The sequence below is a fragment of the Archocentrus centrarchus genome, chromosome 2 (assembly GCF_007364275.1).
Source record: "Archocentrus centrarchus isolate MPI-CPG fArcCen1 chromosome 2, fArcCen1, whole genome shotgun sequence".
Classification (NCBI taxonomy): domain Eukaryota; kingdom Metazoa; phylum Chordata; class Actinopteri; order Cichliformes; family Cichlidae; genus Archocentrus; species Archocentrus centrarchus.
Genome location: NC_044347.1, coordinates 5991918 through 6016087, shown reverse-complemented (window position 1 = coordinate 6016087; position 24170 = coordinate 5991918). Strand labels below are relative to the sequence as shown.

General features: G+C 41.0%; 1 long non-coding RNA gene across 1 annotated transcript; it reads right to left on the bottom strand.

The window, feature by feature from the left end:
* Positions 1 to 18086: 18086 nt before the first annotated feature.
* LOC115796873 (uncharacterized) lies at positions 18087 to 23077 on the bottom strand. The gene is made up of 3 exons (XR_004021356.1): positions 22939 to 23077; positions 22187 to 22327; positions 18087 to 18129 (listed from the first exon to the last, which is right to left on the bottom strand). It is a non-coding gene; the product is annotated as an uncharacterized LOC115796873 (long non-coding RNA).
* Between the last annotated feature and the right edge of the window lie 1093 nt (positions 23078 to 24170).

Below are 24170 nucleotides of genomic sequence, written 5' to 3'. Positions count from 1 at the left end.
TTTAGAGGGAGGGACTCCCTCCTCTCTGTCCTCACACTGATCCATGCTGCTGAATTCACATCAGCTCACACACACTTTCTACCTTCACCTGCAGAGGAAACACACATCAGCCCAGCACACACACACTGATTCACTTTGACACTGTGACGTGTACTTAAAGTACTGAAAGTAGATCCTGTTACACTCAGTAACATGTAAGCTGTACTTTGAATCTGTACAGGCTGAAGTAACTGTAGCTGTGAAAAAGTGTCGAGCAGAAAAAAGAGAAACAACCTGCAAATATTCAAATATAGTAGCAGAACTTTAAGAGAACAAAGAAGTAAAGTACTGCAGTAAATGTACTTGGATACTTTAACTGTGGATTTGTGTTGGTGTTAAATCTGTGCTGGATGTAAAAATCCATGTGAAACTCAGTCATCACTGAGGTGGATTTAATGGCAGAGCCAATAAAGACAAACTGGATGGTCAAAGGAAAGCATCAGATTATCTGTGGCTGTGACATTCAGCCTCTAACAGCTGATCAATAATAATGTGTCAGCGCTGCAGCAAAGGGAAATAATGGCAGAGAGAGAAGAGGACAGATGGAGGAGAGCACAGAGAGGTGGAGGAGGAGGAGCTGATGAAGATGAAGCTGAGGAGAGGCAGATGAGTTTATGATGTGTTCACAAAGTCATTCAGTATTTGAGCACATGCTCAGTTCCAGCTGACCTGTGTCTGTAAACTCATCTCAGTGGTTACACAAAGTTAGAAAGCAGCAGCAGCTCAAACTGATGGATTGTGGGCTTTACAGGAGCCGCTGCTGACAAAGCAGCAAATAAACATCATCAATATTTCATCTTTAAAAGGACATTTCTTTCTGTCTGTGACACAACACTAAAGAACAACACAGGTGTCTGCACTGATGCCTGTTTATAATTTCCCCAAAGTTAATAAACTGTTTGGTAAATGTTCTTGTTGCTGTTATTATTCTTCACACATCCTGTTATTGATCTGAGCACATTCAGCTCTACAACTACAGCAGAGAGAGTTTAATATACTGGAACAGTGCGCTGCAGTGTTACACACATGGAGTCTCTACAAAGCAGCACTCCTGTTATTTAAGAAATAAATTAATCTATTTGTGACACAGAGATGACTATGAGCAACAAGGCTCTAAGTCACTGCAGGCAGACTTTATTTTCTATACCACACTTTGTAAGTTTATTTCTCAAGGCTCAATATAAACAATTAACTCAGCTGCCTTGTGAAGCAGGTGTGACCTTTCCAACAACCCCAAGCCAAGGGGGAGAAAAACCAAAAACTAATACACTGGGCAATTAGTAGGGATACAGATGTTTCGAAACACTGCTCCGAAACTTGGTTCAAAACGCCTACACCGCGTGATCTTCTCTAAGTGAGGCTTTTGCCTGGTTCACTCCTGCTAAACAACATTTTTTCTCAGTGTTATTCATTTTATAAATTGGTTTGTGTGTTAGTGAATTAATAAGTTTCCGGTGGACGGCCAGGTGATTGTTTGGCGTTATCTGCTCTGGGTATGCCATCGTGGGCCACACAATTTTAGAAGAACAAGGATTGAAATGGGATTGTTTGGGCGTGGGGTTCGGCCGCACTCGATGTCTTGCAGGATTTGCCGTGACAGGGTGTGGGCTTATTAGACATTACAGTTTACACTGTTTACCTGCTGTCCTTGGTTTTGTTTTTTCTTTTTGGTTAGTCCGCCCAGCGTTGGGTTGTGTTTTTCTTGGTATATGTGAGGGTGGACTAACTGTTTTTATATATCTTTTTGTTTGTATGTGTAACGGATTGAAACAACTTTTGTGTTACAGAGACCCCCCCTCTATTTTTTTAATATACTATTGTGTATTTCTTTAAGTCAGAGGCACAAAATGTATGCCACCAATAGGGGGTGCTATTGCGTTACTGTGGAGACTAGAGGGCCAATGCGCAGCCGCAGGGTCAGAATTAAATGAGCTGGTGGCCTGTTGTCATCGTCTCCTCTCAGTCTTTTCCACAGGTAAGCGATCAAAGTTCTTTTAGTGACTCAAATCTTGTTCTAAAGTTATCTTAATGAGTGTGGATTTATGTACAAACGTTTTGAATAAGATGGGAATGTTTAGGTATGTTTTAGTGTGGGAAAGAGTTGTATTTGCCAGTACGGCAGGCGGCTTCATTTCTATCGCGAGTCCGCCATTGCTTGAGGCTAGATGAGACAGTAGTGAAAGAAGTTGCTGTTCGACGCTATATAAGCGGTGTGATTTTACATTACTGCTTTCAGTAATATGAGGTCAGTTTGGATTATATTGTGTATGATTACTCTCCGATTTTAGGGAGAGGTCAAACCGCCATGTTAAATCTTTTCAGTGTGTTACCCGCCATCAGGCATACTTCCGGTTATGGGGTCAATAAGCCCTTGGGTGTGTGTGTGTGTGTGTGTGTGTGTGTGTGTGTTAGACTGGAAGTGAGGTAAAGCTATGAAAGCTGTCTGAAGCAGCATCAGAGTGGGTTAAGCTCTATTACAGTAAAATGGAAGTAAGCTGTTGTACAAATGGAAATACAAATGGTTTGTTTACATTATTTTGTTACAATTTATTACTGTCCTGTTTGAAATGTGCATTATTTGGGCATTATGTATCATATTATTTGCACTTTATGAACAAGTTATTTGTCTGTGGTTTTGGTTTATTACTAATAATTCTTGGAGTTTTTTTTATATTATTTGGTGTTTATTGTAAGAGATGAGTTTGGTTTTTCTCATGATGTCAGAATTAAATGAGCTGGTGGCCTGTTATCATCTCCTCTCCGTCTTTTCCACAGCCACTGCATTAATTCTCACCTGTGGGCAACACAGCCTCACCTCAGCTGCTTGCTACCGCCCAGCTTCCCTTAGGGCTGGTGCCGGTAACATATGTCTTGTATTGTGCTTTGGGTCATTTCCCTGATTAGGCAGATACTCCATGTTGCTGTTAATTGTAACCCTGAAGCCCGATCCTGTTTGTAGTGTTACCTTGGTGTTTGCATGCAGTTGAATTGCAGTGAAATGAATGCATCATATGGGTTGTAGTGAACGGTTGTAGTGGTTTTATGTAGGTGTGTGCGCCTGAAGTGGTGTTCCAAATTCGGTTCAAATGTTATTACTATAAACTGCATTTATTCGTAGTGCTTTATTCCGGCCGCTGGGGGCCATAAAACTTTTTTTTTTTTTACCCATAAAGTGACTAGCGAAAGCGAAATCCTCCGCTGTCACCATGTTCTGTCTACATAAATCCTTCTTACTGTGTCCCTTCGTACGCTTTGGCATCGCCCAGACCTCACGTTGTCTCCACCCTCCAACCCCCGAACCTCACTTAAACACCGAGCCTGCCCACCCGCTCCCTCCGCTCCCATCCTCGGTCCTCGCTTCGGCCTTTATCAACCTTTGAGAGCCGACAGCCGGTTTTCTTACACAAGTTGGCAACAGCGGCCCAGATAAAGGAGGAGGGTTGAATGTAGCTAGCAGTCTCACCCCACAGTGTTTTCATTAAATTTGATATTCTAACATTAAACAAAACGGGACAAAATGGATCTATGTAATGTGGGTCTAGGCAAAGCATTAAAGTTATTAAGTTATTTCATAAAGTTTATTTGTAGTTCTAAACATATTTATGGTGTTTTTTCTTCACTTTTTATCTCTCCAAAGATGTTTTTCCTCTCCTGCAGCCTCGATTGCAACTACAGTACATCCAAATGCACAATTATGCAAATTAGGCGATGACGTCATGTAGTGACCTCTGTTTTCATCAGTGGAAAATTTCCCGTATTTTTAAATACAAAACTTGACAGGTATGGTCAGCAGGTGTTACTGTGCAGATGGGTTTCAGATTGTTTCGAAGCTTCGATACAATTCCGGCACAGATGCTTCGAACACTTCTGTTTCACAAAGCCTCATTTTGCCTCTTTTTGCCCATCACTAGCAATTAGCAGCCCCTTTTACACTCAGCTGCTGATGAGCCACACCCTGCTACATATCTTGCAGCAGTACCAAACATTTTCCCAGCAACAATATACATACACAAACTGTTAAACAACAACATTTATAATTAAAGCCGCAAGCGGCGATGATCGGGCCCTCGCACCCGGCGCGCGTCGACCCGTGGCATGCTCCAGCCGAGCTGCGCTCGGAGGTTCTCGCAGATGAGAGAGTAGCGGGCTCACCCGGCTGCTGACAGCTCAGCAGTGTAGCCGTACTTTGCGTTGTTCGTCTCCCGCTTCCACTAGGTGGCGTCGGTGAGTGCCTGCAGCCATCAATGAAACTGTAATGACCATAGGATGATGAGTATCAGTGTCCTACTGATTTCATGGCACCACTAGGTGGCATTATGAGTGTGAAACAAAGCTGATAGATGGGTGTGTCCAGTCTCCCTTACCCTCCCATTAAGCCTGTGAAGTTTGGGACAGATTGGACAATGTATGAGAGAGATGTAACAATTTGGTGCACTGTGGTATATGAGTAAAATCCCACATTCAGAGGGTTGCTACGGCAACACCGTTCAATATTCTACAAAACCATGAATATCTTTTAATGGGCTTCTTGTGTAGATGATCTGGAGCCATTTTGGTGTCACTGCCTGAAATGCTTTAGTAGAAGATGATTCAAATAGCAGTCCTGAAAAAGGCGAAAAATGCTGCAAAAATGACACCTTAATTAGAACATGTCAGGCTTCCTGTTGGATTTTGGGTATGGGTCCAAGAGACTTTTTGTACGTCTTAGAGTGTTACATCAGCATGCATAATTTCAGATACACAGAGCAAGCACAGCCCTGGGGCTGATGTTTAGAATCTCTGTGAACTTGAAATAGTAAAAAGTCCAAATTCAGAGGGTTACCACGGCAACACCGTTCAATATTCTACAAAACCATGAATATATTTTGATGGGCTACTTGTGTAGATGATCTGGAGCCATTTTGGTGTTAGTGGGTGAAATGACCTAGGACAAGTTGATTCAAATAGCAGGCGTGAAAATCGCAAAAATTGACACCTTCAATTGAAGATGGCCGACTTCCTGTAGGGTTTGGGGTATGGGTCCAAGAGACTTTTTTGTACGTCTTAGGATGTTACATGAGCCTGTACATTTTCATACATGTAGATAAAACATAACTCCGGGGCTACTCAAAAAACATGCTATTTTTTCATATTTCCAGGTGCCACTAGGTGGCGCTGTAACTTTCATAGACTTTATGCATATCAATCTGTTCAGGACAGGGTGCTTATCACACCACTGAAGTTTGAGCCAGTTTGGGCAAGTTGGCTTTGAGTTACAGCCATTTTTGTGTTCATGGCGAATCATCGAACTTTGCCGTCCCATAAGGGTCACGCCCTTTTGCCAAAAACTCAGTTTTGAAAACACAGTAAGTCCAACTTCTTAAGGCTGTCCAGGTGAAATTTGAGATGGTTCGGCTCAACTGCCTTGGAGCTGGACCTCCAAGTGTAAAATATGACATTTCCTGTTCCCACTAGGTGGCGCTGTGACTGTTATTAAATATTGTCATATGTATGTGTTCAGGGGCGGACCCTCATCCTACTGAAGTAGTTTGATGCACATTGGATCATGTAGGTATGAATGAGAGGCAATCAAAATTTCATGGCGAATGATTAATATTCACAGGGGCATAAGTACCCCTCCCCCTTGGCAAAAACTCACCATTTTTGAGATTTAAATTCCCCCGGGGGTGTAGATTAAAGAAACTAAATATGAAGTTGATAACATCTAAAACCTCTGAGTTATTAGAAAAAGCGTGAGGAGTGCAAATCGCCAAATTTGCATGATTAATTCAAAATGGCGGACTTCCTGTTGGGTTTAGGGCATGGCTCCAAGAGGATTTTTTGTGCGTCTGGATATGATATACGTGTATGAAGTTTCATACGTGAAACACAGCGGTGGGGCTCAGGTTTAGGGGGCACTAGAGAGCCATTTTGGATGGCTCTTGCCCGAAACCATTAAAATACTTAAATTTTCACCAGGTGTGATGCATCTGCAAAGTTTCATGAGTTTTTGAATATGATAAAGCCCCCAAAAAGCCAATTAATTTGCCTGAATAATAATAATAAAAAAAAAATAATAATAAACGAAGCAATTACAATAGGGCCTTCGCACGTTTCGTGCTCGGGCCCTAATTAAAACCATCACCCAAACATCTCCATAACCCATATCTACAATTAAACCATATACCCCTACAAAACACCAAAAAAATCCCAAGGAACTCCCCCACCCAATTGCCTCCTTGGTCTCTCCCGGAACCTTTAAATAGTGTTCAGACCCCCAGGGACACATTTGCCTGAACACACCCTGGAAAGACAAAAGAAGAAACAGGTGTGTGACTGCTACGCCACAAACCCACTTGCACTATATCTGCACTCATATTGGCAATCACTGCATAAGTTCAATACCTACATTTTTCTTAACCACATTTGTGGCTAAACACTGGCTCTTTAAATTACAGCATCTGCCTGCCACACACCGAGTGGCTGTTCAAGTGCCTGGAAGACAGAACCATACTAATTATTAAAATACTCAAAGAATCAATAAATATTTAAGAGTTCACATTTTTTGAGTGTTCATGTCAAAAAGTGCTGAGTGCTAATAAAGTACAAATGTCTCCCAACATTTAATACCTGAAGACTACAAATTACTATAAATAAGTAATGAAAAAACCTCTTCGTTATACTATTCCATAACAGCAGATGTTTGTATTGACATCAGGTTCTCACGTTCACACTTCCCGGCAATTTAGAATCACCAATCAACCTAACCCCAGTAACTGCATGTCTTTGGACTGTAAGAGGAACCCAGAGTAGCCGGAGGAAACCCATGCAGAAACAGGGAGAGCATGCAAACGCCACACAGAGGCCCGCGCCATGGTGGAATCGAACCCAGACCTTTTAGATGTCATTCTAGCTGTGAGGTATTTAAGTAGGGATGCATGTAATGTAGCCTTATTTAACAGGACGTCGCAAGCAGCAACCTTTCACAATAAAGTCTTCATTGCTAAAAAAAGTAGTATTTAATTTTATGTATGACTAATTGCTTTCTTGATAACCCTTTTCCAAAAGAACAGAACATAAAATGGTGAGTTGGACCACTGCCGTGTTAGTCATCGCCCTGAGAAGCCGTGGTGGGCATCTCTCTTTTTCATTTGTGAAAGGTGGCAACCCTAACAGACACAGACTGTGTGGTTATCACAATTAAACATAGCATTTTTTCACAGTATTTATTTTATAAATTGGTTTGTGTGTTAGTGAATTAATAAAAAACAGGCTCACGAATGTGAGAGCAAATAGTCACAGCTCGCTGTCTTTAACAGTTTCCTCGTTCCTCCAGACCACGTGTTGATCATAATTATTGATAGTCAGGTATAATCAGGAGCTTTGTTTGGACTTGTGCAGGGCGTGCCTCTGTCACTGTTTCATTGAACAGCATCCACAGTAACAATGAATCAGAGCTCAGCTGCTGACCATCAACTAATTCTGAGCTGCTCTAATTATACACATAAATACAGCTGAGTTTAAAGTGAAGCACGGAGCTGCAGATTTCTGCTGGAACTAAATTGCACATAGCTAATTTTAATCTATAACCTGATCATGTGATTTGTTTCAAAGAATGATCCAAAGTTTGTCCTGAAATCAGAGCTGAGCATCCAAACCTCACAGAGCAGAAACAAACAGTAAAGTTCCTGAAGACAAACTGTTAAAGGAAACAAAGCAAACTTACAGTTTCTGCAAACAGAGCAGAAGAAGAAGAAGAAGCTCCACACCACACCTGGACACCAAACACTGACACACAGGTGAGCTGATTCCTGGAAGGAGGCGGGACTCCACCTGAAGCAGCACAGGTGGGAGGGGCTCAGCAGGAGCAGCAGTCTGGTTCATTTAACATCCTTCAAATTCCTGAACATCAGACTTTAATGTGAAAAGTTGAAGCTTCCTCTTTTCTTCTGTTCCACTTTCTTCCCTTTGAAACTTGATGATTTTCCTCTGAATTCCACTCTCCCAGAGGACGCAGCTGAAAAACATCAGTGTTTGTATTGAGCTCATCAGGGCTGGTTCAACTGGTTTAATCAGACTGTAGAGGGGGGGTGCAGTGATTCAAACGTCACCTGTTGATCCTCCTGTGATTTAATGCTAAGATAGGTCAGTGTATGTTAAAGTAAATCTTTGAGTATTTTTCTGTTTTTTATCAGCTGAGTGAAATTTGAATCACTCTGATAATAAAAACATGCTGATGATGACAACATGAAGAAGGTCAAAGTGACACTGAATGTAAAAATGTGTGTTTGGTGTTTGTGTTGTGACTGATGGTTGTTGACTCTCCTCCTTTGAACCTCCATGTCTCCTGCAGAGCTCAGCTGATCCTGCACACACGTCGTCTGGACTCACATCTTCACTAATCTGACTTTTACACACTTCACAGTTTCTGTTCCTGCTCAAACATCAAAACAGGAAATATGAACAATAAATGTGATGAACAAAAGGTCGTCTCTGCTCCACTCTCTACACTTCATCTAAAAGCAGCTTTTTACTGTCTGTGTACAAACTGATCCTAATATATGTCATCAAATGAGTGTGTCTGCAGAGTCTGAGTGTATGAATGGGACTAAACACTAAAAACAACAAGTAGCTGAGTGGAAGAGGCCGGGGGAAGAGGGAGGGAGAGGATTTTTGAAGGCTGTGTCAGTATTCCCAAACATCCTGAGAATCCTCTCAGAGCTCCGAATCAGCCAAAAACTAAAGGTCAACTGAAAGTTTGACCTCAGTGAGGAGGTGTGCTTCAGCTTTTTGCAGCGTGTGACATCATCACACTTTAGAAAGGTGTGATTGGCTGAACCAATCAAACTTTCTTGATGATAATGAACAGAATGGACACTGAAAACAGAGACATGTACAGTTTGACACTCAACATTTCACTGGTTAATATTAGAGAAGGAGGAGGTGCAGCATTCATGCATCACAGCGCTCCATCAAAGACTTCCACATAGGACACATCTATGCTTCCTCAATCTAAGCTCCTCCAGAAACCTCCTCTCTCCTTCCTCACAAATTAACCAGCCTGGCAACAAACAAATGCACTGCAAACAACAAAAAGCAATATTGAGGGGAAAAACTGTCACATATATTTGAATTTGAGTTCTAAAAATTATAATTTCTGGATTATTTTGACTATGATAATAATCAAATGAAACATAGTATACTGTTTACTACTGTGAGTCAAAGTTTGTCATAGAGGACAAAGATATTTGTTTTGAAACAATTTTTATTTTATAATTAACATTTTGCTACAGTTACATAAAGTAACAGCTGATGTGTCAAAGGATATTATCCCAAATCTACGCCTGCTCTTGACACAGTTTCTGACCAAGAGTGTAGGAGGTGAAGTAATCGTCACATTCTGTTATGTTCCTTGAGACCTGCAGTCATCTGCAGAACCACTTTTGGTTCTTTTCAGGTACCCCGTCCACAGGTTTCCTGGTATAAACCTGCATGAACCAGACATAACTCATCCTGGCTTGTTGCCCATATCTTTATGCCATATTTAGACAGCTTGCTTGGCATATACTGTTTGCAGCGCAGAGCCGGCCCAAGCCTTGAAGGGGCCGTAAGCAAAATTTGGTTTGGAGCCCCCTTCATACCACTTCATTGTCCCTTGAAATATTAATATTGCTGGAGGGTTAAAGTTGATTATTAATTTTTCATGATGCACTGCTTTTTCAGCCTCGTGTACATAAGCCCACTAAAAAACAATGCAAATTAGGTGCAAATGCATCTAATTATAGACTAGTAGATTATCCATTTGTAATATGTAAATAATAATTATTCAGCATACAGAATAGCTGAGAATCAATGGAATAATATTTAACATAAATGTCAGCAATTGAGCCCAGTGCTACAAGAAGTGCAGGAAATATGTTAATATGTGGTTATACCAGAAAGTGGCATGGTGGCAGTATTCAAAGAGCATAAAGGCATAAACGTGAGGTCCACTAGTCTATCCATGCAACCTGACCACAGTGTGAAAACAACAAAACGCTGTCACCACAGGAACAGTGAGAAAACCAGTTGGATTAAACCACCACAGCTCACAAATGCAGTCATGTCTGAACAAGCATGAATCCAGCCAAGGGCCGTTTCTCAATGCTCAAGTATTCAAGTACGAACTTGCAGACTTGACAAGTCCAAACTCCCCAAGTACGGGAGATTATGTTTCAATTGGAACACCAGCAGACATGATGACACCACAGATCAGCTCCAGTGTTTCTATCACCTTCCAGCTTAAATTTACTGATTGCTTGGTATTAAAAACTTCATATCTGGATAATAATATTATACGTATATGCACAGCTCTCCTGCTTATTGAACAAGAACAGGTCAGATGTTAAAATTATATATATACATGTATATATATATATATATATATATATATATATATATATATATATATATATATATATATATATATATATATGTATATGTGTGTGTGTGTGTGTGTATTTATACCAGAGACATGACATGACAAAGGGACAGAACAGACACAGGGGGACCACTCAGGGAATATCGAAACACCATGAATAACTATAATAAATAGTTAACTCTAAATGAATGAACTAAGAAACACCATAACACCGAATCATAAGAAGGAAAACACAAAATGCTGGGCATAAGGCCCAGGATCATGACAGTTCTTGTAGTTTGAAAAATTGGGAAAGATTAATAAATGAAGATAAAATGTAATTACTTTGGTGATTAGTGAAGATATTTTACTCCATTGTTGGAGGTTACAATCACCACCTCAAAGAACTGTGTGACAGCCAGCTGTCAGGGGGATTCTGACAGATGGCATGCAGACACACCTGCTTTGTAAACCCAGAAAATATTATACCTACTAAATATATTGGTGTTGTCAATACAAGTGTGCTAAAATGCATATGTTTGAATTGGGGCAATAGCATAGTTATAGACATTGAATGTGTATATGTATGTATTATGACAGCATGTAAGTGAAATAATGACTCACCAGTTCAATTCAATGCAATTTTATTTATATAGCACCAAATCACAACAGTCACTTTGTATTGTGGGTAAAGACCCTACAATAATACAATAAAACCCAACAGTCAAAATGACCACCTATGAGCAAGCTATTAAAAACTTCATCTCTGAATAAAAACGTTATGTTAGATTCAACTCACTGTCATTGTGCACACAAGGCACACAACGAAATGATCGTTCCAGATCACTCATCCAGAGACGAGCATCTGCGGTCATACAGCCAGAGACCGGCGCTACCGTTAGGCAATGTGTTTCAGATGTCTTGCCCAAGGACACAAGGCAGCGCAGGTCTTCTCTCCCAGCCCTTCCTTTTTATCCTGCTTTGCTGCTTTAGAGTCTCTCTTCACACAACTTCCGAACTAGAATTTATAATTATGGATCTGGTCAGCTGGTCTCTCAACGCCATTATTTTGATCAAATTTTCACCATGAGGAGTTTGGGGGAAGGAGAACCCTATTCCCTCTTATCCAATTGACATTCCCGCTGGCTATGTTATGGATTCCTGTGTGGGTGGAAGATGACGCGTCTGTCCGTACTGTCGGTGGGAGGACACACACATTCAGCTTATTGACACTGGGATTTCTCCAAATTGGACCTGGAGACACCTGGCTTGTCGTTACAATTTAGGAAGTCTGGGCAGCTGTTGGGCCGTGGTAAGGCTGCTTAAGATGAGAATGCGGAAAGGTACAGACTCAAACTCAGACTCAGTATATTTGGAGCTGATTGGAGGGATTAGATCTTGGAGAGGTACCTGTTTCTGCACAGTGGAGAATTGAACCAAGGGATTCGGATGTTTGGATTGGATTTTTTTCGCCACTGAGAGGTACCAGAAAGACTGAAGGCTGTCAACAAAATCAGTACAGCCTGTTCCAAAACAAGTCATAGAATTAGAAATTTGGCTCCCTGGTGGTCTTGGACTGCCGTTTATCTCAGTTTTCTCCTGGATGTTTTGTAAACAGATGCTCCACCCCCCCGCTGTCCTGTCTTCTTCTGACCTGTGTTGGACTGATCTCCCTGACCTAGCTGCTGATGAACTCTACATCTGATCAGAACTGTTAGCTGAGGAGGGCGTTAGAGTCAGCCCCACAGTAGCTCGACCCCCCACCTCCACTGGCTTTCTCCCATCCCTGCCCCTCCCAACCCTAGTGCCCCCATGCTATATGCCATGTTTCCTGCACTATCGCAGATGTTTTTGTAAACTTATACTGTATATGTGCCTGTGTGTATGATTTTTTTTCCTCACTCATCCTTATATGTTTTCACTATTGTTTCTGTCTTTTTAATGGCAGCGCTCCAGAAGGGGGCAGCATGGCCACAGTTCACCTATCTCCCTGTGTTTGTTTGTTTGTCTTTATTTCTTGGATGGGTGTTCTGGAACATAATTTCATTATGTCCTGACATATAATGACAATAAATTCTTCTTGATTCTTGAAAGAGAGGAGAAATAGACCATCCCACCACTCGTGAAACAATCGACAATGACAAAGTGGTACAGATCGTGTGACTGTTAATTATAAATGCATTTTACATTTCACACTATAACCTGTTAAAATTTCTAGAATTTTAAACACCAGGCTGTTAAAAGCACAGCTGAACTCTGGGTACCTCAGTGCTGTTATACAAACTACTACTTGTCCAGGTGTTGATACCTTGTTGTAGTAAATTCTAAGAATAACTCTAAAGACATTCATAAGAAAAAGGGCAGATGGTTTAATTATCTATTTGTGTGTGTGTGTGTGTGTGTGTGTGTGTGTGTGTGTGTGTGTGGGTGGGGGTGGGGGGGGTGGGGGGGCAAACTTGGGGAGAAATTGTGAACTCCACACAGAAAGGCTCCAGAATGGACATTCTTGGTGTGAGGGGACAGAGCTAACCACCACACAGTAACTACTTCAAAATGAAATAAACTTGGTCATTTAATAAGTTCACAACAGTCTAACTTCCATTCACTGTACTTTAAATGCTTATATAATGCTTTTCTACTCTGAGTATTCAAAGTGCTCATTATTTTAAGCCTCACTGACCCAATCACACACGCATTCATACAAGCACTGTTTTCAATATCTAAGCTTTGTGTAACATTTGCAGACACACTGCAGTTGATGCACTGGGAGTAACTCGAGCTTTGGTATCATTCCCAAATACACCTTAACGTGCAGGCTGGAGTTACGGGAGGAATTGATCCACCAACCCTCTGATTGGTGGTCACTGCAGGTTTATTGAACAATTATGAAAATAGATGTTTGACATGAAGGAAGAGAATGCAAAGCAGTGTTACCCGCCCCCCCCCCCCCCCCCCCCCCCCCCCCCCTTTTTATGTGGGGTTCCACAGGGCTCAATTTTGGGGCCCTTGCTTTTTTCACTTTATCTGCTTCCACTGGGATCCATTCTTAGAAAACATGGAATCGCCTTTCACTGCTATGCTGATGATAGCCAAATCTATGTGCCATTAAAGAAGAAGGATGGATTCCAAATTAAATCTCTTCTTGCATGTTTTGATGACATTAAAGCTTGGATGGCCCTACCTTTTCTACATTTTAATGAAAAAAAGACTGAAGTGTTGGTGCTTAGACCCAGTAGCTCTTGTGAGCCTCCGCCCCAGGTTGACTTGGGCCCTTTGGCCTCATATGTTAAGCCCATAATTACAAATCTGGGCTTTATAATGGACAGTGATTTTAAATTGGACAGACAAATCAGTGAAGTAGTGAAGTCTAGCTTCTTTCACTTAAGGCAATTGACAAAGGTAAAACCTGTCCTTTCTAGGCAGCATCTAGAAACAGTGATACATGCCTTTATTACATCTCGGCTTGATTACTGTTACGCACTTTATGTTGGAGTCAGCCAGTCTTCTCTTTCACGTCTCCAGTTGGTTCAAAATGCCGCTGCACGTCTCCTGACTGGAACACGTAAAAGACAGCATATTACACCTGTCCTGGCTTCACTCCACTGGCTGCCTGTGCACTTTAGAATCCATTTTAAGGTCCTTTTATTTGTTTTTAAATCCTTAAATGGCCTTGCTCCTCCTTACCTTTCTGAACTGCTTTGCTCCTACACTCCTGTCCGAGATCTCAGGTCATCTGATCAGATGCTGTTACGCATACAGAGATCTAAGCGGAAGCTCAGAGGGGACCGAGCCTTTTCCATTATTGCCCCTAAGTTGTGGAATGAACTGCCTTTGCACGTTAGACAATCGCCTTCACTGTCTATTTTTAAAACTCATCTTAAAACTTATTTATACTCTCTGGCCTTCAACCCAGCATGAGACATTGATCTTATCTATTTTAATGTTTTACTTTATTATTTAATTATTTATTTTTAATTGTTTTTCTTCTTTTAATATATATATATATATATATATATTATTATTATTTGGTGTACAGCACTTTGTATTTGCTGTGGCTTTTTAAAGTGCTTGATAAATAAAGCTTGATGATGATGATGATGATGATCTGCCTTGTAATGATATTTCCTCACAGATGTCACTGTTGTACATTTCTGTGTTTATACTGCAGTTGTTACTGTGCTACAACTGGTTCAATCTTTGGAGCTCACTGTGATGCTGACAAAGGTTTCATGTGTGGCTGTCATGAATAGTTGATCAGAATCATAGTTGTGTTTTTTACACGTTTACCTAGATGTGCAAATGTTTCTTTCTCAGTGTGCAAAACCAAAGGAAAGCCTGGATTAAATAATGCAAACTAATTTTTTCCATCTGAAGGAGAACCAAAGTGAAAGCTTTAATCTCAGTAGATATAAAAAAAGTGTGCACATCCATGTTACACTGCAGGTATGTGTGATGTTAAAAATGAGACCACAATATTTCAAAGTTTTCCCACCTTTAATGTGAACTATATCATGAACATTTCAACTGAAAAACAGATCTGTTACTGAATATAAAAAAAAAATACAATAAGCTGGTTACATAAGTGTGCACACCCTTAAACTAATACTTTGTTGTATCTTTTGAGTCAATCACTGCATTCAGTCTTCTTGGACACACACCTGCTATTAATTAAAGAGACTGTAATTAACCCCAAATCAAATTCAGCTGCCCTGACTCCAGTTTCCTGGATCAGTTGAACAAGTATAGCAAACAAAGTGGCCACTGAGTGTTTATGATTTAGATATAAGTTTATTTTGGAAGCTTCAACTTAGAAAAAGTATCTTGAAAGAAAAACAGAGTAGTTTATAATCACATTATTTCTCTTATATAGTCTATTGTATCCTTAAAGTACACTTCATAATTTCAACTGTTTCAACTGCTGGCTTACTTGTGGTTCCTAGGATACTTAAGAGTAGAATGGGAGGCAGAGCCTTCAGCTTTCAGGCCCCTCTTCTGTGGAACCAGCTCCCAGCTTGGATTCAGGAGACAGACACCCTCTCTATTTTTAAGATTAGGCTTAAAACTTTCCTTTATGATAAAGCTTATAGTTAGGGCTGGATCAGGTGACCCTGAACCATCCCTTAGTTATGCTGCTATAGGCCTAGGCTGCTGGGGGGTTCCTGTGATGCACTGAGTGTTTCTTTTCATTCACTTCTTTTCACTCTGTTTATACTTCACTCTGCATTTAATCATTAATTGTTATTAATCTCTGGCTCTCTTCCACAGCATGTCTTTTCTCTCCCCTCAGCCCAACCACAGCAGATGACCCCCCCCCCTCCCTGAGCCTGGTTCTGCTGGAGGTTTCTTCCTGTTAAAAGGGAGTTTTTCCTTTCCACTGTCACCAAGTGCTGCTCATAGGGGGTCGTTCTGACTGTTGGGTTTTCTCTGTGTTATTGTAGGGTCTTTACCCACAATACAAAGCGCCTTGAGGCGACTGTTGTGATTTGGCGCTATATAAATAAAATTGAATTGAACTGAATCATCTGAGCTGAACTGAGCTTCAGAGAAACACAACATCCTGATATTCACTGTGAAGCTTTGAGTGGAAAAAGACAGAAAAACAACATGTGGATCCTGGAATAATGGCAGCTTCCATCTTTAAAGGACTGAAGAGGAAGAAGTTTACAAGGAATCATTGAGAACAGTTTCAAACATCAACTGATTGAATCCATGAATCTGAAAAAGTTCAGTCTGTTAACAGTGCTTCAAAGTAAATTCAGCCCAGACTCACTGACGAACCAGGAAACCAGACTGTAAATCCAGGATAAAGAAGTTCAGTGAATGTGGTGTTGAAGGTGTGGAGGTGGATCAGAGTGTCAGAGGAGACTCTGTAGAAGGACAGAGTGCCAGCAGGACAGTCCACATACACTGCTACTCTGTTAGAGACAGAGGAGGAGGAGGGGTACCTAAATGTTTCTGTGTTACTGTGACAGACAGAGTAACCTTTAACCTCAGAGCAGAAAAGACTCCAGGACTGATCATTCCTTCCAAACACACAGTCAATACCTTCTCCTTTCCTTCCAATTCTTCTGTAACTCACTGATATTTGAACCTCTCCTCTCCACTCGACCTCCCAGTAACAGCGACCAGTCAGACCATCACTACACAGCAGCTGAGGATGCCTGTCATCAAATCTGTCTGGATGATCAGGATATGACTGAACCTCATACACATGTGTCGCCTTCCTGTTGTTGTCAGACAGTTTGAGTTCTCTGTTCACTGTGTTTGTGTCGATTGTGAGTTGACAGGAATCTGATGGAGAGAACAAACACAATCCAGCTGCAGTTATTGATCCATCATCTGTTCATTGTCTCTGGAGCTTGAAAAAGGCGACTGGACTTCTTTTTGTTTCTTGAAGACGTTTCACCTCTCATCCGAAAGGCTTCTTCAGTTCTCAACCAAATGGTGGAGAGACCCAGGTATTTAAACCCCTGTGGGCGTAGTCCCCTGGAGGTGGTTATGACCCTCTATTGATCATGTGCGTGAACACACGTGCCCAGGTGTGAAGGGGGCGTGGGTCATATTTAATCAGTGGTTTCAGTTGAAACCAATTTAGGACTCCGCTCCATTGTTTCCTGTGGCCTATTGAGGTCACTGGAACAAAGGTGTGAATGGGGGTTGAGACGTCTGGGAAGGGAGCTCAGGACAGCACTGTAAGCGGGGGAAAGTTGGTGACGTAATCCACCTCCTCTGTTCAATGATGGTTGTTCACAGTGGACATAGATGGCTTCTTTCACTCCTCTTTCAAACCATCTGTTTTCCCTGTCCAAAATGTGAACATTGGCATCCTCAAAAGAGTGCCCTTTTTCCTTCAGATGCAGATGTACTGCTGAATCTTGTCCTGTCGAGGTGGCTCTTCTATGTTGTGCCATTCGTTTGTGAAGAGGCTGTTTGGTTTCACCAATGTAGAGGTCCGAGCACTCTTCACTGCACTGAACAGCATACACTACATCGCTGATCTTGTGTTTGGCGGGTTTGTCCTTGGGATGAACCAGTTTTTGTCTTAGGGTGTGACTTGGTTTGAAGTATACTGAGATGTCATGCTTGGAGAAAATTCTTCTGAGTTTCTCTGACAAGCCTGACACATATGGGATGACAATGTTGTTCCTCTTGTCCTTCCCATTCTCTGTAGTTTGTGTTTGGCCTTCATTCCTGTGCATCTTAGCTGATTTGATGAAGGCCCAGTTGGGGTAACCGCATGTTTTGAGGGCTTTCTTAATGTGTGTGTGTTCCTTATGCTTCCCTTCTGCCTTAGAGGGAACACTTCACACCTGGGCACGTGTGTTCACGCACATGATCAATAGAGGGTCATAACCACCTCCAGGGGACTACGCCCACAGGGGTTTAAATACCTGGGTCTCTCCACCATTTGGTTGAGAACTGAAGAAGCCTTTCGGATGAGAGGTGAAACGTCTTCAAGAAACAAAAAGAAGTCCAGTCGCCTTTTTCAAGCTCCAGAGACTACTATGACCTGGATGACTGAGAATCTACACAGACATCTGTTCATTGATTGACACTTTGATGATGACTCCTGACATCAGAGATGTGAATGAGTGATGTGACAGTTTGAAGATGGTTGAATGTGTGCTGCTTTGTTTTCATCAATCACATTAAAAACACACTTACACTTCCTCAGACCTGGGATCAGCCATTGGACTCCAGCAGGCTGCACCCTGAAAGGAGGAGGGGGGTCAGAGCAGCACAGTCTCTGTCAGCATGCACACATGGACATTACATCGCTCTCAGACACACACTGTTACACACTGATAAAGTGTATGGACTCATACCACTGATCCACTTGTGGATCAAATTGGTGAAAATTTGAACATATTCTGGATTGTTCAGGTTTTTGAAAAGTTGTTGGATTGGTTGTCGCAGCAATAAATCTGTACAGTCAAAGCATGGCTCCAGCGCTTTATTGATCAGCGGACTGATAACAATGAGTTTTTCAAGCAGAGAATATTGTGCGAGCCTTCAGCTCCCCTGACTTATTGCATTGAAAGCGGTACTGCTTCAGTCAAGAGGGAGTAATCCACACATAACATTTATTAGCACCGTGTAATAAATGGTATGTGTGATTTTCCTGCTGCTGCCTAGAATCTTTTACAGAGGTCTGAGGAAGAGCCCCCCCCCCCCCCCATCAGCCTTTAAAATCAGCTGATTTATATTCACTAGTTATCAGTTTTTATTCTTTCCTCTTCCTGTTGACTTTAAAAGGACAGAGAACATCAAAGCCATGGTCCTGGGTCTTTGTTCCTTGAAGAATTATAGAGGACTTCTTACAATGTCCAGTTGTCATGGTCCTCAGTCTTCTACCCAGTTCTTTGAGTTTTTGGATTTTCTAGTTCTGTTTATTATTAAATCTTTTCTGTTTGATTATTAGTTTGCTTAGTGCCTACATTTTCATCTTTGTGTTAATCATCAGTATTTTCACTCTTAAGTGTTCCAGTGTCTTTGATTGCTAGCCTATTTGGAGTGGCTGTGGCTCAGTAGGTAGACCAGGTCATCTACTAATTAGAAGGTTGATGGTTTGATCCTTAACTGCTCCCGGTTGCATGCCAGTGTATCTTTGGGCAAAAAACTGATCTCAGAGTTGCTCCCCATGAGTGTGAATGTTAGCTAGAAAACACTTAGATGTAGTAAAACGTGTTTGTGCAAATGAAGACATGTTGTATGAAGTGCTTTGAGGGCACAAGCAGGGTTAGAACAGTGCTATCTAAGAGCTACTCCATTTACCAGTCCTATTATTCCCTCAGTGCGTCCTGTCTTATCCTCCTGTGCCAATTCCCCCATGTTCAGTTCTTTCATGTGCCTGTATTTCCCCATTTAGTTATGGTTACCACTTCCTGTTTTATTTTGGTGCTTACTTATGTTTAGTGTCTTGTGTTTAGTTTTACTTCCCCTCCTGTCCCTTTGTCTTGATTGCCTGCACCTGCATCTTATTTTCCCCAGCTGCGTCTACTTCCCCTGATTGCCCTACTTATAGTGTTGTCTTCCCCTCAGTCTTTGTCTTGGTGTCTGTATTTGTATAACAGGCATGGTAAATAATGGATCCCCTCCAATTAAAAGCCTTTGTTACATTGCCACTTTTGACAGAACCCACTTAATTAGAATGTATCCCCATAATAATTCACATTATCCAAACATAGGTTGGTCTGCTTAATCATGCTTCAGGGGGCACACAGTCATAAAGTAAAATAAAGCATAATATGAGGTGATACAATGTTGTGTGAATAAAAATGTGTTGCACAGGTGAGATTGAGGCATCAGGCATAATATGAGATTAAATATAACAAGCCTCAATCTTAAACTACTAACCTAAAGCATACAGTGTTCAACAATCCAGTGTATATGACCACTATAGTTATTAATAACTGATACTAGAAATTATTAATGTAAATACTAATACCATAGCAATAAAAAATCCCCAACATACAAACATACATAATGTCTATTTACTGTTATATTTTAGTGGTAGCACAACAATTACACTTAAGGCATTTCTATCTGTGTGTATGTCAAAAGATATCAATGTAAATTGTGCCTTTATTCAAACTTCCTAAATTTCTAAATTTTTTCAGCAAAGGATGAATTATGAGATTTTCATATGAGGTTGAAATTAAAAATATGAATTTGTGGTTTCCTAGTCAACGTATGATAACAAGGATCAAATTTATCAGGACCTGCACATTTATTGTCATAAAATTCTAGTGAATTTGGACAGCATTATACTTTGATACATCCAGCAAGATACTGTACATGTATACAGTGCGTTACTAGGGGTGTGCGATATATATCGTCTACGAAAATATCGTAATTGCCGTGTTAACGATGTGCGAGCTGACATTATTGAGTATGCTAATGAGGAAAAAAAACAACAATCAAAACTCCTCGGCTCCACGCGATCACTACCTTATGCTTTAGTATAGGCTGCTGCACATGCACATTGAGAGTGCTCATACTGTGCACTAGCATAGCCGCCTAAACAACACACCTAAAGCTGGAAATGAGTGAACACACTGCGCCAGGGGAAGAAACTCAGACATGTCCAGCCTCGCAGTCTACCGCCTTAATTCCTAGGTGAGGAGGTGGTTTGCAGACTTTGAAAGAAAGCAGATAGCTCGACAACTAACCTGTTCCATCATCAGCGAGTATGAGGAATATGAAAAGTTTCGGTAACCCGCTGTCCAAGACAAATTTAAATCAGAAAATACACACTCAGCAAACTTTAGCCCATGCCGCCCTGTGACCACGACTAGTGGGATAAAGAGGAAAATAATGGATGGATTGATGTTAATATCCTTTAAGTTAAAGCAGGTATGTTACAATCACTGTGTCATAACCTAGAAACATTCTCGGAGCTAAACTGTTTGGAGCCTCGGATAATACGCTGAATTGGTCTGCCAAAAAGCGGGTTTCTAATCAGACGAAGCCGTGTAGTTTCTGTGATTTATTTTGCTATAATGTACGGGGAACCCCCCATGACAGCCTCTTTTTTGATTTTTTTTTTTTTTTCCATTCTGTCAAGTCTTCCATATTGAGCGATTGCTTTTGAAAAGCTCGCCTAAGTTTTTCTATTTACATTTGAGATGCCAGGACACTCTTGAAAAAGAGATTTTAATCTCAAGTTGTTTTTCCTGGTTAAATAAAGGTTAAATAAAATAAAATAAAAATAAGTTAACGTGTCAAAAACACCGATTTAAATCTTAGATTTTACCAGCTTGCACTTCTTGTACAAACACATTTTTAAATAATGCAAAATATCGTTTTTATCGTTATTGAAAAAATTATAGAAAATATCAAGATATTATTTTTTGTCAATATCACACACTCCTATGTGTTACTGTGAATGGCAAATGGTTGTACACATTTACACATGCAGCACAACTATGGACACTTCATTAATTACTTGATGACAAACATGATTGCTCAGTGTGGTAGTGGTTTTGACTCAGCTGCAGGGGGAGAGGTGCACCAGTGGGTACTGATCACAGGCACAACGTTTCTAATCAGTGTCTCGTATTTATGCAGTAGCACACTGGGATCTAGACACTCCACGGCAGTGTTTGATCATTGTGTTTTTTTGCTTTATGTAGTTCTATTAGAAACATATGCTGATCTAATTAATGCCATATAGGAGTGAATTCTGCCAACCTGTGCTATTCAGCACTCTTCAGATTCTTCAACATTTACCAGTTATTATTGTGGTAATTTTGGTTGTAGATATTAAATGAACTTTGAATCCAGGTTGATAATTCAGAACATCAGATAAGACTGAGCAAAAAAGTAACTTTGAAAACATGTTAATTATTTAGCGAATTGATTTATATATCTTATTCTTTAATGAAAGGTGAGCAAAGTGTTTCAGTAATAATTCTCAGAAGCTGCAGCATAGGTGCTTATTTGGTGGCTGTCTCGACCCAAAAGTCCTCAACTGATAAATGTTACAAATGATTTATCTTTCCACTTTTTACAGAGCTAGGCTAACTGTTTCACACCCAGATATGTTGTGAGCCCATCTCTGTACAGAGATTAAATTTATCCAGTCAGAGGGTAAACATTTAAGATTTCTCCATAGTTTCCAAACCAGAGTTTCCTTCATAAGCAAATTAAAAATCTCCCACATGTGTGATTTTAGTAATCACACAGGATCAGAGTGAAGGATAGAGAAAAAGAATCTGCTCCTCCTCTATCAGATACCATGTGTGGCTACAACAGGCCTCTCCATACCTGAGAGTTTCCAGTTGCTCCAGCAGCTTCACTCCTGCCTCTCCTGGATGGTTGTAGCTCAGATCCAGATGGGAGAGGTTGGGGCTCAGACCGCTGGTGAGAGAATTACAACCTTCTTCTGTGATCAGGCAGCCTGACAGCCTGCAGACACATGGCATACTCTTAGAGAAAAGTCATGCAGTTGACTACACATAAGAAACCCTCTCTGAAAAAAAAAACAAAAAAACCCATCAAATTTCATATATATATGAAATATTTAGTACCAAAAAAGTTACATTAAACTAAGTCTACAGCTAATAAAACCTACATAAAGCACAGATAAGACTGGTGGGAGTGTCCATTAGTTGTATAGGCATTTTGTTGTAAATAAAGTCATGCAAAGTCTACAATGTTGACCAGATGATGACAGTAAATTAATTTAGATGGTTATTTAAAGATATAATTTAGTGCAAGAAATTATGAACATCTAAAGCAAATTTGATCACAAACCATCTAATCTTTCTTTCAGGTTAAAATATTTCAAAGTGGTCAGCAAAAATTACCTTCTGAGGTTAAATATATTTAAATGTGTGGAACTTAGTTTTTCTGAATGACTGGAAAAAACTTTCTCTGTAAATATACCTACATGTTTTCACTCAAAGTAGAATGTACTCTGAATATACTAATGTGTCCCAGCAGACATACCCCTTTGTAGCTTGACTGAATGCAAACCAGATTTTAAATTATCACAGTTATAACATTAGATTCCGGACCTCAGTGCTTCCAGTTTGCAGTGTTGACTTTCCAGTCCAGAACACAACGCTTTGACTCCTGAATCTTTCAGTTCGTTGTTACTCAGGTCCAGCTCTCTTAGACTAGAGGACTTGGAGCTGAGAACTGGGGACAGAGCTTCACAGCTTCTCTCTGAGAGGTTACAGCTACTCAATCTGATGAGACATTAATAAAAAAGTGAGGTATTTGTTTTAAGATAAGCATAGCATATTTAAAGCACAAAGCTTTGTGATAACTTACAGAGCTTTTTTAGAGGCTTTGACCACTGGCAGCAGCCTCAGCAGAGCCTCCTCTGAAGCAGAGTATTTCTTCAGGTCAAACACATCCAGATCTGCTTCTGATGACAGTAAGATGAAGACCAGAGCTGACCACTGAGCAGGAGACAGTTTATCTGTGGAGAGACGTCCTGAACTCAGGGACTGTTGGATCTCCTCCACTAGAGAACGATCATTCAGTTCATTCAGACAGTGGAACAGGTTGATGCTTTTCTCTGCAGACAGATTCTCACTGATCTTCGTCTTGATGTACTGGACTGTTTCCTGATTGATCTGTGAGCTACTTCCTGTCTGTGTCAGCAAACCCTGTAGGAGAGTTTGATTGGTCTGCAGTGAAAGACCCAGGAGGAAGCGGAGGAACAAGTCCAGGTGTCCATTTGGACTCTGTAAGGTCTTGTTCACAGCACTCTGGTAGAGGTGTTGCTCTGTCTGGGAGGTTGATTGTTGTTCTTCCAGCAGATTGACTCCAGAGTTGATGAAGGTCAGATGGACATGGAGAGCAGCCAGAAACTCCTGAACACTCAGATGGATGAAGCAGAACACCTTGTCCTGGTACAGCCCTCTCTCCTCTATAAAGATCTGTGTGAACACTCCTGAGTACACTGAGGCTGCTCTGATATCGATGCCACACTCTGTCAGGTCTGATTCATAGAAGATCAGGTTTCCTTTCTGCAGCTGATCAAAAGCCAGTTTTCCCAGAGACTCAATCATCTTCCTGCTCTCTGGACTCCAGTGTGGATCTGTCTCAGCTCCTCCATCATACTTGACCTTCTTCACTTTGGCCTGAACCACCAGGAAGTGGATGTACATCTCAGTCACGGTCTTGGGCAGCTCTCCTCTCTTTCTGGTTTTCAGCACATCCTCCAGAACTGTAGCAGTGATCCAGCAGAAGACTGGGATGTGGCACATGATGTGGAGGCTTCGTGATGTTTTGATGT